The sequence below is a fragment of the Mirounga leonina genome, unplaced genomic scaffold (genome assembly GCF_011800145.1).
Source record: "Mirounga leonina isolate KUSES-001 unplaced genomic scaffold, KU_Mleo_1.0 Mir_82, whole genome shotgun sequence".
NCBI classification, from domain to species: domain Eukaryota; kingdom Metazoa; phylum Chordata; class Mammalia; order Carnivora; family Phocidae; genus Mirounga; species Mirounga leonina.
Genome location: NW_023270825.1, coordinates 8,777,968 through 8,790,868, shown reverse-complemented (window position 1 = coordinate 8,790,868; position 12,901 = coordinate 8,777,968). Strand labels below are relative to the sequence as shown.

Genomic DNA, 12,901 nt, shown 5'->3' with positions numbered 1-12,901 from the left:
TCTAGGTGGTAGAGCTGTTAGAGCTGAGGAATGGACCAGGCTTCGGGAAGAGAGGAAGACGCCCCAGGGAGTTCAGTGTATGATCCGGCTGGCATTTCAAGGTATCGGCAAAGCCAACTTCAGCCAACTGGCTAGCCATTTAGAAAAGAAAGTTTTGGTTAGGTTGCTACCTCATTTCTCATATGAAAATAAATTTCAGGTGGATTAAGTAAGCAATAAATGCAATGACATAAAAAAATGAAAAATTTCTGCATAGCAGAAACAAACAAAAAACCTAAACCCCAAACCAACTTAACTAGAGTAAGAAGACAAGTGTGCAGGGAAAATTTGGCCAAGGACTTGTTTTCTGGATATAGAAAGATCCCTTGTAACTGTTTCCTCTTCTCTAATGGCCTCACCAGCTTAGTTAGATTCCATGTCCCAAACACGCCTTTGCAAACTCACGACTCCTTGCCCCCTTCTGAATTATTTGCCAGGTAAAATGCCCAAGTTGGCTGAACCCGATTTGCTGCCTTCTTTTCTAAACCCAGCAGATAAATACTGGTGGACAAAATAATACTCACGCAACGGGTAAGCGTTCATTTTCTGTTCCTGATTGCAAACCTCGAGAGGTCTGAGATCTACTCGGCCATCCCGTGAAACTTCCCTGGTACATCTGTCTTCACTGGGTCTGAGATGGGTTGTTCCATTTACAACTTTTCTTAAACTTAGGACTTCTTCCTCCCCTACCTCTCAGCTCATGGCCTTGCCTCACACTTCCTGGGAAAACAGAGGACTTCAACTGGGAATTCCACCTTCCCGCCCATTAAAATCCCATGCTCATCTTCCCATGTGTCCCCTTAAGCCCAGGAAGCAGTTGTCCCAGTGATACATGGTAATGCACAGAACACTGGTGATGTTACAGTAACCAACTGTGCGAGGCACTGTCCTAAGCCTCAGTGGGGTCCTCACTCTTTCAACCCCAGGAGGGTCCCCAGAGTCCATGATTCCCATGCTCTCTGAATCAGTTTGCTGGGGCTGCCATCACAAAGACCCACAGACCGGGTGGCTTAAATGACTGAAATTTATTTCCTCACAGTTCTGGAAGCTGGAGGTCTGAGATCAAGGTGTTGGCAGGGTTGGTTTCCTCTGAGGCCTCGCTCCTTGGCTTGTAGATGGCTGTCTTCCCCCTGGGTCCTCACGTGGTCTTCCCTCAGTGTGTGTCTGTGTCCCAATCTCTTCTTCTATGGGCACCGGTCACATTGGATTAGGGCTACCCTAATGGCCTCATTTTTAACTTACTTACCTCTTTAAAGACCCCGTGTCCAAATATAGTCACATTCTGAGGTGCTGGGGGGTGAGGACTTCAACATAGGAGTTTTATAGGGACACAAATCAGCCCATAACATTCTCCCTAATGACTGCGTCAGACTTCTCCTCTCTCAACTCTACTCTGACTCTGTTTCCTCCTCCATCTTAGTGATAATCTCATCCCATCAATGACTGAGAACACAGTAGTCCTCACACTCTCACCTTCTCCCACCAGAGCTCCAGTCTGGCCCACATCTGCAACATCTTCCCTTTGTCCCTTCTGTCACAATGGAGTGGCAAGGTGCCCTCCCATCGAAGGCCATTCCTTCTCTTCTTGCTTCTTCTGACACCTCAGGGCCACCTCATTCCCATTCACACACAACCTCCGGTAGCTCCGGTCTTAAAAATGCTCCATGACACACACCTGCCCCCACCGTGCCTGCTTCCTTTGCTTGCCTTCAGCATCCAGTTCCTGTAAGAGTCATCTATGCATACTTCATGCCCCGGGTTTTCTCTTCCACCCACTCCTAGGGCCTTCCATCCCCACGACTCTGAAATTGCTCTTGTCAAGGTCACCCATGGCCTCCATGGGGACAAAGCCAATGCTCATTCTCTTTCCACTCCTTATTCAATGTCTCCACACATCTGATCTAATTGATCGTCCCCTCATCCTTGCCACTTGGCTTCCGTGACATCACACACTCCTGAATTTCCTTGCACCTTACCACCACTTCTTCTCAGTGGCCTTGGCCGCTTCTCATCTGCTCTCTGAATGTCGGAGCAGCCCAGGGCTCTGTCTTGGGCATACTTCCTCCCTCCCCTGACTTCTCTCTAAATCAGCTCATCCAGCTGGGCAGTGATTTCCAAATTCCTGTCTCTAGTCCGGACCTTGCCTTTGAGTTGCAGGCTCCTTACACGATTGCCTCATTGGGGCGTGCAGTCAGGAAAACGCTGGTGTGTGGAGCCCACACCAGCGAGTTCCAGCAGAGGAACAGTGACATAGGGAATCAGTCGAGAGGTGCTGGGAGGACTGAGGACAAGTAACTCAGAGAATAACAACTCCCCTGGCCTGGAGGGCTGAAATAAGGAGTCAATGTTGGCAGAACTCAGGGACAAGGACTGTCTGATAGGAGTTAGATTTAGAGAAAAAAATAATCGGCATCTCTAATATCTAGGAGGCCTCTCAAACATAACACACTTCTCTCCCAATTCCAACAGCCCCTGCCTCAGCTTCCATATCTTGGCACTTGAAAATACCATCTGTTAAGTTGCCCAAGCCCGAAACCCAGGGGTCCCTCTGACTGCTCTCCTGCCCTCCACCCCACGCCACGCCAACCCAGTGACTGCGAAGCAGCCTGGTCAGACGTGCACCTGGAATCCTTCTCAACTCCCTGTCAGCAACACCACCACTCCCATTTCACCTGGGGTGCACGACTGGCAACTAAATGGACTCCCAGATTCCACTCCTGCCTAATCCGCCCCCTTTTCCACACAGTAATCAGGGTGAACTTTTAATGAAATAAATCAGGTCATTCTCCTGCTTAAAACTCTGCAGAGGCTTTCCTTTGCTCCTTAACTAAAATGCAAACACCAGGCTATAGACCTTAATATGCTACCTAATCCTTCCCTGCTGACCTTGCAAATCTCAGGGCTCATAACCAGGGTGAGGAAACACCATGCCTGAGCTGGAAGGAGCTAGTTTACATGGGGGAACACATCCCACGGTGCTGGCCCAGAGAAGGGGTGGGGGGATATAAAACAGAATAAAGGAGAGTATTGGCATGGGGACCCTAACCTGTGATTCTGAATTCGGTATTTTGCTAGGGACACCAGGAGTTGGTCCTAATGTTCTCTTAAAGGCTCCTTGAACTTGGATGTGGCAATGGCCTACGGTCAAGGAAACAGAGATGCTGGCACTTCCTTGCCACAGTATAGAGGAAGCGGTCAGAGGCTCAGGGGGATGGGAATGCCAGAATGGATTTATTAGGAGAGACCAGGGGAGTCTGCCCCCACCCACCAGGCCACATTCTTTTTTTTTTTTTTAAAGATTTTATTTATTTATTTGACAGAGAGAGACACAGCGAGAGGGAACACAAGCAGGGGGAGTGGGAGAGGGAGAAGCAGGCTTCCCGTGGAGCAGGGAGCCCGATGCGGGGCTCGATCCCAGGACCCTGGGATCATGACCTGAGCCGAAGGCAGACGCTTAACGACTGAGCCACCCAGGCGCCCCACCAGGCCACATTCTTGGGGGGTCTAGAGGCCTCCCTTCACTAAGGCACAAATGACACGCTAATGAGGGGTGCCCACGCCTTTGAAAGCTCCGGGTGGGCTGTCCCTGCAGGCCAGGACTGAGAGATGCTGCAATGGAAATATCTGTGGGCAGGGTGGGATTCTGAAATGGCAGAGGCCTGCTGACAGAACCAAACCACCAAAGCCAGATGGACGTAGTGACCACAGTTAGGAAAGCCGGGGACTTGCTGGAAGGGGATTTGTGGCTAACAGACCAGGATGCTTCTAGAAATGAGATCAATGAGCAGCTGACTAGAGTGTTGTTAGGCTCAGAGGAGGAGGAAGAGGAGGAGGGGGAGAAGAGGAGAGGGATGAAGAGGAGGAGGAGGAGAAGGAAGAACCCGACCGTTGAGCTGAAGTCTGACCTCAGTCCTCAAAAAGGGAAATCATGACCCCTCACCCAGTTTCCAGACAGTTCACAGACCCAGAGCCCATTGACTAAAGATAAGGCCAGGTCCCCTGAGGAAGATCCCTGCAAAGCCACTGCAAGTATATATCCTCCAGTCTCTCCAAAGAGACCTGTACCCATTTCCAAGAGGAACTCTGCACCAGGGAGAGGGAAATAAATACTCAGCCTTCTGGAGGACTGCTGGACATGGGGTCCTAGCCGATAAAGATGGCAGGGGATGTGAGATTCCATCATGGCTCTCTAGCTGGAGCAGACACTTAAGGGAAGTCAAGTGTCAAATGTAATCCTGGCCGAGACTGTCTAGCTCTAAGAGGAAAATGGACCCCTGGGTGGCGGTCTGTCATCCCCGAAGGTATAATTGGGAAATTCTTAGCAGCTGGAAGGACCCTCACTCTGGTTCTCTGACCTGTGGAGTAGAAGCCACTGTGGGAAGAAGGGCCAAGTGGAACCCCCTGAAACAGCCCCTCCCATTCCTCCTCTCACCAGCTTAGGTAAGTATCAGAAGCAATGCTCTATCTTGGGAGGAACTGTAGAGATGCATGCCAGAAAACAAGATTTAAAGGAGTGGTGGTTCCCATCCATACGTGGTCCCTAGTCAGTCCACCAGTTTGACTCCTGGGGAAGGGGTGTGGAGAAAGATGAAAAATAGTTGTCTTAACAAGATCGGGGTGGCTTAAACAACATTTATTTCTCATGGTTGTGGAGGCTGGGAAGTCCAAGATCAAGGCACCAGAAGATCCAATGTTGGTGAGAACCCGCTTCCTGGTTTGCAGATGACCCTCTTCTTGCAGCATCCTCACATGGTGGAGAGGGGAGAGAGTCTCTTCCTATAAAGGCACTAATCCCATCATGCGGGCTCCACCCTTATGTTCTAAGTAACTCCCAAAGGCCCCACCTCCAAATGCCATCATGCTGGGGAGTAGGGTTTCAACATAGGAATTTTGGGGGGACACAAACATTCGGTCCATGGTGGTGGCAGATGATGGTAGCCCAATCACAACTCTCATGCCAGATACCGTTATTGGTACAAATCGGTTTTTCATTCTTGGTATATGCCCCTTGGTCTGCTCAGTGCACTTATTCTCCATCTATAGAGAGGTTGAAAATAGTTTGCCTTTATCCGGAAGGCAAGCAGCACACATTCATTGTCTTGCTCAAACTCTCCTGGACCTTGAGCCTTGGCGTTTCATGGGACATGATGCTGGTCCACTATATGGAAGACTTCAGGCGATTGGCCCCGATGAACAGGAAGTGGCAGGCACCAAGACTGCCCTCATGGGATACATGCGTGTCAGAGAATGGGAGATACTGCACCCCCCCCACCATGAAGGTTCAGTGCTGCACCTGTATTGAAGTATGTAGGGTCCCGTGGTCTGTGACATGACAGGACATCTCCTCTCAGCTAAAACACTGCCTGTGTGGAGTGGGGTCCAGAGGAAGTTCAGGTCTGCAACAAATCTGTTCTGCCATGAGGGCCAAACGATGGGGCACATCTAAAGGCAGTCTTTCCCATTAGCCCCTGCGTAGGTCAGAGCGGCATTCCCAAGGGCAGCAGGTTTTGCATTCAAAAGCCAAGGAAGCCTGCCAAGTGCCACATCTCCTTAGTGGCAGGAGGTGAGGGGCGACGGGGGGAGAGAGGAACGACCCCTCCTGTATTCAGTAGGCTGCCATTTAGATACCTCACCGCCTGCCCCCCTCCCCCACCCCGGCAAAAACTCATTAAAGGGTACAACACAGCTCATCAGGTTTTTATAAACACAGAAAACAAAGCCTATAATGACACGCTCAGAAATAAAAATAGGGCCCAGTCCCCCTGGGATGGGCTCCCGGTTTGGGGGTGTGGTCAAAGGGATTTATTTGTAATGTTTTCTTTTCTTACAAGGAAAATGTAACTTACATCTCACGTGTGCAGTAAGTGTTGATATTAAGGAATTAAAAAATAAACACGCCCCACCAAAAAGCAACTACTTTCAAATGGTTCTCCGCCTACTTACCTAAATCCCTTCACTGCCAGTACCTTGTACCTTAGTACTTACCACCTAGAATAGCGGCCAGCAAACTCTGGCCCCCAGGGCCCAATGTGGCCAGTCACCTGCTTCTATAAACCAGGTTCTGTTAGAACCGAGCCAGGCTCATCATTTACGTGTTGTATGTGGCTGCCTTCCATACCACACGGGCAGAGTAGTGACAACAGAGACTGTTATGGCCCATAAAGCCAAAATACTTACTATCTGGCCCTTTATAGAAAAAGGTTGCTGACCTCTGACTAGACTTAACTGGTTTCTCTGGCACCTTCTCCCCGCTCTGGTCTTAGCGTGAGTGTTACCTCCCGAGAGGGGCCTGCCTGATGGGCCCGTCCACAGCCAGCCCTTCCCGCGTTCCTGATGGCTGCCCATGGGGTGGATGACCCCATCATGGTGCTTCCTTCTGGGCTGGAACCCGCATCCCAGAGAGCTCTGTGTCCATGCACCTAGCTGAGGACCAAAGACTGAGTTGAATACATGAATACTGCAAGCCAGAAACAGGACAGACCTCTGGGAACAATTGGGCCACACCACATACTAACTTTGGACAGGTGACCGTGTCTCTGAGGCTGTTTCTCCACCAGGGAGTGGGGGATAACGAAAGTACTGACTTCTCTTGGTGAGGCTAAAAGGAGATCATCCTTCTATCACATACCCGGGTAACTAGCACACTGTCATTACTTGTTAGCCTAACTCCCTTTCTTGACTGAGGAAGTGGCTGAGGTGCAGAGAGGGGCTGGTGTGACTCATTCCTACGGCAAGTCAGTCAGTAGTTGAGACCGAAAAGCAGCCTCGACACTCCACTGTGGCCCATACCTTCCCTCCTTGTGCGGCCAACCATTGGGTGGGTCCCTGGAGCGTCTTCTAGGAACCCAAGGAGCTGCGTACATTTAAAAATAGTGAAAACTGGGACGCCTGGGTGGCTCAGTTGGTTAAACGTCTGCCGGTTCAGCAGCAGGTCATGATCCCAGGATCCTGGGATTGAGTCCCATATTGCGCTCCTTGCTCAGTGGGGAGCCTGCTTCTCCTTCTGCTTGCAGCTCCCCCTGCTTGTGCTCTCTGACAAATATATAAATAAAATCTTTAAAAAAAAAGTAAAAACTGGGATTAGTGAACGAAAATCAGGATATGGTATCTGCAAATCTGTCTTTAAGGATTATGCAGAAATATGAGAATAAAAATGCATAATATACAAGTTTCATTCTTTTCTTTATATATGCAAAAACCTTTAAGTAGCCACAACAAAGCTAGTAATACAGTGTTATTTCAAGTTTACCTTCTCTTTCTGTGGCATTAACACCTGGATAAATTCTTCTTAGGTAGTATGAAGCAAAGGGGCTGGGGGTGCTTGTCACCCTGTTCAACAGTCTCCAAGGAAAGCAGAAACGTTGAAAAAAGGCAGTTGTAACTTGGAGCAAAAATTGACCTAATTATATGTCATGTTTTTAAAGGCGAGCCCTTCAATACGCCAATTGTGATTTTTTTTAATCGAGCAAATTGTATTATTCTTGCAACATTTCTTCATCTCTAGCTACAAACCCATAGTCTTTCTTTCCCCCATTTAAATTATATTAATCAAAATAAAAGAACAGGCACTGACGTTTGGTTTGTCCCTCAATGCTTTTTATGACTCTTGACAAAGTAAAATAATCTTAGAAAGTTTTTGATCTTTTTTTCCCCTTAAGAACACTGTTAATGATCCTTCCCACTAAATACAGAACATATACCATAAGAAGGAATGCTGATTTTTATTGAATCTACTACTTGCTAGGCTTCACATCTGCTGGCTCATTTAATCTTCAAAGCAACATCATGAGATAGGTCTCCACACGCCCATCTTGTCAGAGGCAAGGAGATGGAGCTTCTGCGAGGTGAAGCGCTTTACTGTGGGTTTGAGGAAGAAAGCTGTCGACTGGCATTCTAAGTGTGTTTGTCTTCCGAGTGCACAAAAGCAGCACCGTGACCAAGAGTGTGGACCAGAGCCAGGAGCCCGCTTTACTCCACACCTGCTACTTCCCAGCTCTGTTAACTTGGGGCAAAGTGTGGAATCCAAGATGCTATTTTCATTTGTGTGAAAGAGGCAGCATTATAATAATCCCTCCCTGACGGGTAGGTTCTCAGAATGGTTCTTTCTTAGCCACGGCGGGCTGGCTCTCAGTCCTGGACCTGGCTCAGGCCCCCCGCAGGACCCACATCCCACCCGATTTCCAGCAAGCGTTCCTCCATTGTTGCTGGCCATACAAACACTCTATCGCCCTTCTTCCTTCTCAACTCAAACACTCTGAGCAGGGCTACTAGCAAGAAAGGAGACAGAAAGAGAAAGACAAGAGAGAACCCGTAATTGGCCACAGCAGCTCTGACTCCTAGGAAAGACACATACTTCCTTCTTGGAATAGTCTTTTATTTAGCAAAACCCGGTGATGTGGCACTGAGTCACTGAAGAGCCAGCCCCAGGCAAACGGAACCAAGTTGTTCTGCGCAATAAAGTTAAGAATGCTAGTTTTTCAAGGAGTAGCTACATGAAGGAAAGAAGGGTCTGTGAGGGAGGGGGGAGCCCAGAAAGATGAGGTGATGGGCTTAGTGGGGAGTGGAGGGATGCTGCTGTAAGAGTGACTAAGAAATGTTTTTCAAAACAAGTGTCTAAGATCCCACTTTAAGGCATTAGTCTGAATGTTAATCCACAAACCTCCTCAAACCCTCACGCTTCACTCCAAACAGGCCCCCAAAGTCTGTCACCTGCAGCCCTGTGGCGAAGGCATCCGAGCGGCGCCCAGTGTGAGGTGGAGTGATGGGTATGGAACAAGAATGAGAGGCATGGGAGAGCATCCAGAAACCAAACTAAATCAGTAGACGCTGTAGTTCTGAAGTAAGGGGAGGTGATGGGGAGAAGTGGGACCTCACTGAAGCCTCTGGAGAGACAGTGAAGGGTGATATGGAGATGGCGGGAGTCGGACTAAATTAAATCTTGTCTAAAAGGAGAGAGTTCCCTGACTGGCGTACAGATTACAGCAAATGCAGGGGATTTCATGATGAACTGGACAGAATTACCAAATTACGAGCAGAGTCTATTATTTTTCTACAGGATGAACTAAATGTGTGTGTGCCTTCGAAGATGAAGGTTTACTGTGGCTGTCCATGAGCCTCAAGGGTTAGAGGATCAGCAGAAATGAGACGTTCGGCTATTTAACCCCATACAATCCAACCAAACAGGCAGTGAAGTGGACATGGCTTCTTGGTGTCCTTGTTTGGTAGGTGATGAGGCAAGTGTTGGGGGGAGGTACCCCCAACTGTTGCTCAGCTCAGAGCAACACCAGCCAAGGTCTCTAGATTCCAGCTTTTTCGGCCCTCCAAGCCCAGAGGCCCAGGTAATCAGCACCTCAACCAATGAACCTGCTGTGTAAGTACCACATCAACTGGCTCAGGTTCCAAAGCTGAGTTTGTGCAAAGAGCTCTTCCACGTTGAAATGTTCAGTTTAATAGTTTCAAGGGCTATTGATTTTTTACCTCAAAACTATGAATGGCCATTACGGTGAAGTATTTCTGAGAGCATTTTCTTGGAAAATACCTCACTTAAATTTGTAAATGGTGTTTGCCATAGGAGGTTCCCTTGCCAACACTGGGAGCATTCACTGACAATGACTTCACTGGACCAGTTCACGTTAACTCATCTGGTATAAAAAGATGAGGAAGAATCTTTTAGAATTAATATACCTCTAAAGGTATTTCCCCTTCTTAAATAAAGTTGTTTTGTGAGCAAAATACAATGACACGAACAAAGCAACTTTAAAACACAATAAGAATCAGGGCAAGGTGGTGACAGTAACATGGTTTTCCAGTCTCCTCAAATTACAAAAACTAGCAGAGTAACTGGGAGAGAAAAAGGGAAAAAGCATATAAAATGGAAACATAAAAAAAAATTAGTAGAAGAAAAAGATCAAAAGGATTTAAGAGACAGTGATGGATACGGAAGAGAGCCAAAGAATCCAACATATGCATAAGAGACCCTCCTTTCCCCCTTCCCCCTGTAACAAAAGGAAAGAAAGTAAAAGTAAGGCTGTAGAGAGGAACAAATAAAAGCAACTATTAAAGAAAAACTTTCCTGAAAACAAACAAACACACTGACTTGAACCTGTGCGTTTAAAGGGGACGTGTTGTGCCTGGACCAGAACAGTCAACTCCAAGACATAGTCTACTAAAATTATTTTGTGTTTGTCTTCCAAGTGCGCAAAAGCAGCACCGTGACCAAGAGTGTGGAGCGTCTTCTAGGAACCCAAGGAGCTGCGTACGTTTAAAAATAGTGAAAAGTATTTTCACAAAAGACTTTACTGAATAGAAATCCTTTTGGCATAAGGTAAAATGACTAAGTAACTTACAAGGTATTACACCTTCACAGAATACTTTAACGCTAAAACACAATGGAAGAAATGAAGTAACATAGTACAGATACCCAAGAAAGAAAATGGAAGCCAACTTTTTTTTTTCTAATTTGGCCAAAGTGACCTTCAAGTGTAAAGGCTACAAACTGTGATGAAGTTGAGGTAATCAGGGAATAACGCTCCTGTGTGCCCTTCCTGAGTAATATACTAACCAATATGCTTCAGACAATCAAGAAACGCTTAGAGAAGCTTTTCCTAAGAACTACCGATGAGCACTGAATATATTTAACTGTAGAATGAAGAGTAGTGGGCCTAGGGTGAAAAATACTTTGTACTTGTCATACCCTCTGATAACGAAGATGTAATTCAGGTATCAAAAATGGACAGAGAAGGGAAAAATTATATAGAAAGTAAGCTTGCTGGTTGACAGATACCACATTAAATACTTTGGGGAGAAGGAGTAGAGGGGAAAGAAGAGGTTACTAATTTCAATATTGTTCATAGTAAGGGATTAAAAAAAGACCTACACCATCTAACGTGGTAGCCACCAGCTATATGTGGCTATTTAAATGTAAGTTAATTGACATTAAATGAAATCTTGAATTTGGTTTCTCAATTAGAGTAGCCACAATTCACATTTCATTTCATATGCAGCTAGTAGCTTCCAGAACACAAATGAAGAACATGTTCATCATTATAGAAAGTTCTTTGGACACTGTTACAACTGATAGCTTTTTTTTTTTTTTTAATCTGGAACGCTTCAGGAATTTACGTGTCATCCTTGTGCAGGGGCCATGCTAATCTCTGTATTGTTTCAATTTTAGTATATGTGCTGCCAAAGCGAGCATAACCAATAGCATTTTTAAAAGGAGTAAGGATACCACCCTGAGATATCAGTGTAAAGGTAACCATGGAAACAAAACATCTGATCTATGGTATTTGGTTATGGCAGCCTAAGCAGATACAGATAGGGATTCTCTACATATTGACCTGCAGATTCAACACAATCACTTACCAAATCTCCTTGACTTCACTTCAGAAACTGACAAGCTGATCCTGAAATTCATATGCAAGTTCAAGGGGCCCAGAATAATGAAAACAATCTTGAAAAAGAACAAGGTTGGAGGACTCACACTTCTCAATTTCAAAAAAAAATTTTTTTAAAGATCTTATTTATTTGACAGAGAGAGACACAGCGAGAGTAGGAACACAAGCGGGGGGAGTGGGAGAGGGAGAAGCAGGCTTCCCACAGAGCAGGAAGCCCAACGTGGGGCTCGATCCCAGGACCCTGGGATCATGACCTGAGCCGAAGGCAGACGCCTAACTGACTGAGCCACCCAGGCGCCCCTCAATTTCAAAATATATCACAAAGATCTAGTAATCAAGACAGTATAGTATTGACATAAGGACAGATGTATATTTATCAATGGAAGAGAACCGAGAATCTAAAAATTAACCCTGACTTTTACAGTCCACTGACTTTTGACAAGAGTGCCAGGACATTCAATGGGGGGAAAAACAGTCTTTCCAACAAATGACACTGAGACAACTAGCTGTTCACATGGATCCCTACCTCATACCATACATAAAAATTAACCCAAAATGGACCACAGACTTTAATGTAAGAGTTTAAACCATAAAACTCTTAGAAGAAAATATAGAGCAAACATTCATGACCTTGGGTTAGGCAAAGCTTTCTTAGATATAATATTAAAAACACAAGTGATAAAAGAAAAAATAAATTAGAATTCATCAAAATTAAAAAGTTTTGTGTTTCAAAGGATACCATCAAACAAGAGAGAAGACAACACACAGATTAGGAGAAAATATTTGTAAATTACATTTGATAAGGGAGTTGAATCCAAATATATAAAGAATTCTTATAACTCAGTAATAAAAAAATAACCCCATTTAAAAAAATGAGCAATAAATAAATCATGGAGATGTACAGCATGGTAGCTATAGTTAATAATACTGTATTGCATATTCGAAAGTTGCTATGAAAATAATCTTAAAAATTCTCATCATAAAAAAAATTTCATAACTGTGTATGGTGATGGATGATAACTAGACTTATTGTGGTAATCATCTGGCAATATATACAAATATCCTATCATTATGTCATACACCTGAAATATAATGTTACACGTCAATTATACCTCAATTAAAATAATAGGCAATTGATCTTAACAGGCATTTCTCCAAAGAAGATACACAAATGGCAGTACATGAGAATGTACAGACATCCTTAGTCATCAGGGAAGTGCAAATCAACACCACAGTGAGATACCATTTTACACCAAGTGGCTAGAGCAAAAAAGCCACATAATAAGTGTTGACAAGGATGTGGAGAAATTGGAACTCTCACACACTGCTCTTGGGAATGTGCGGCTACTTTTGGAAAACAGTCTGGTGATCCCTCAAAAAGTCAAAAACAGGTTACCATATGACCCAGTAATTCCACTCCCAAGTACATAACCAAGAGAAATAAAAACATACATCCACCCAAAAAC

The 12,901-nt window shown here is 45.5% G+C and overlaps 1 non-coding gene across 1 annotated transcript; it reads right to left on the bottom strand.

Annotated features, from left to right (window-relative positions):
• Positions 1 to 11,132: 11,132 nt before the first annotated feature.
• LOC118002789 lies at positions 11,133 to 11,236 on the bottom strand. Its single transcript, XR_004677164.1, has one exon. It is a non-coding gene; the product is annotated as a U6 spliceosomal RNA (small nuclear RNA).
• Between the last annotated feature and the right edge of the window lie 1,665 nt (positions 11,237 to 12,901).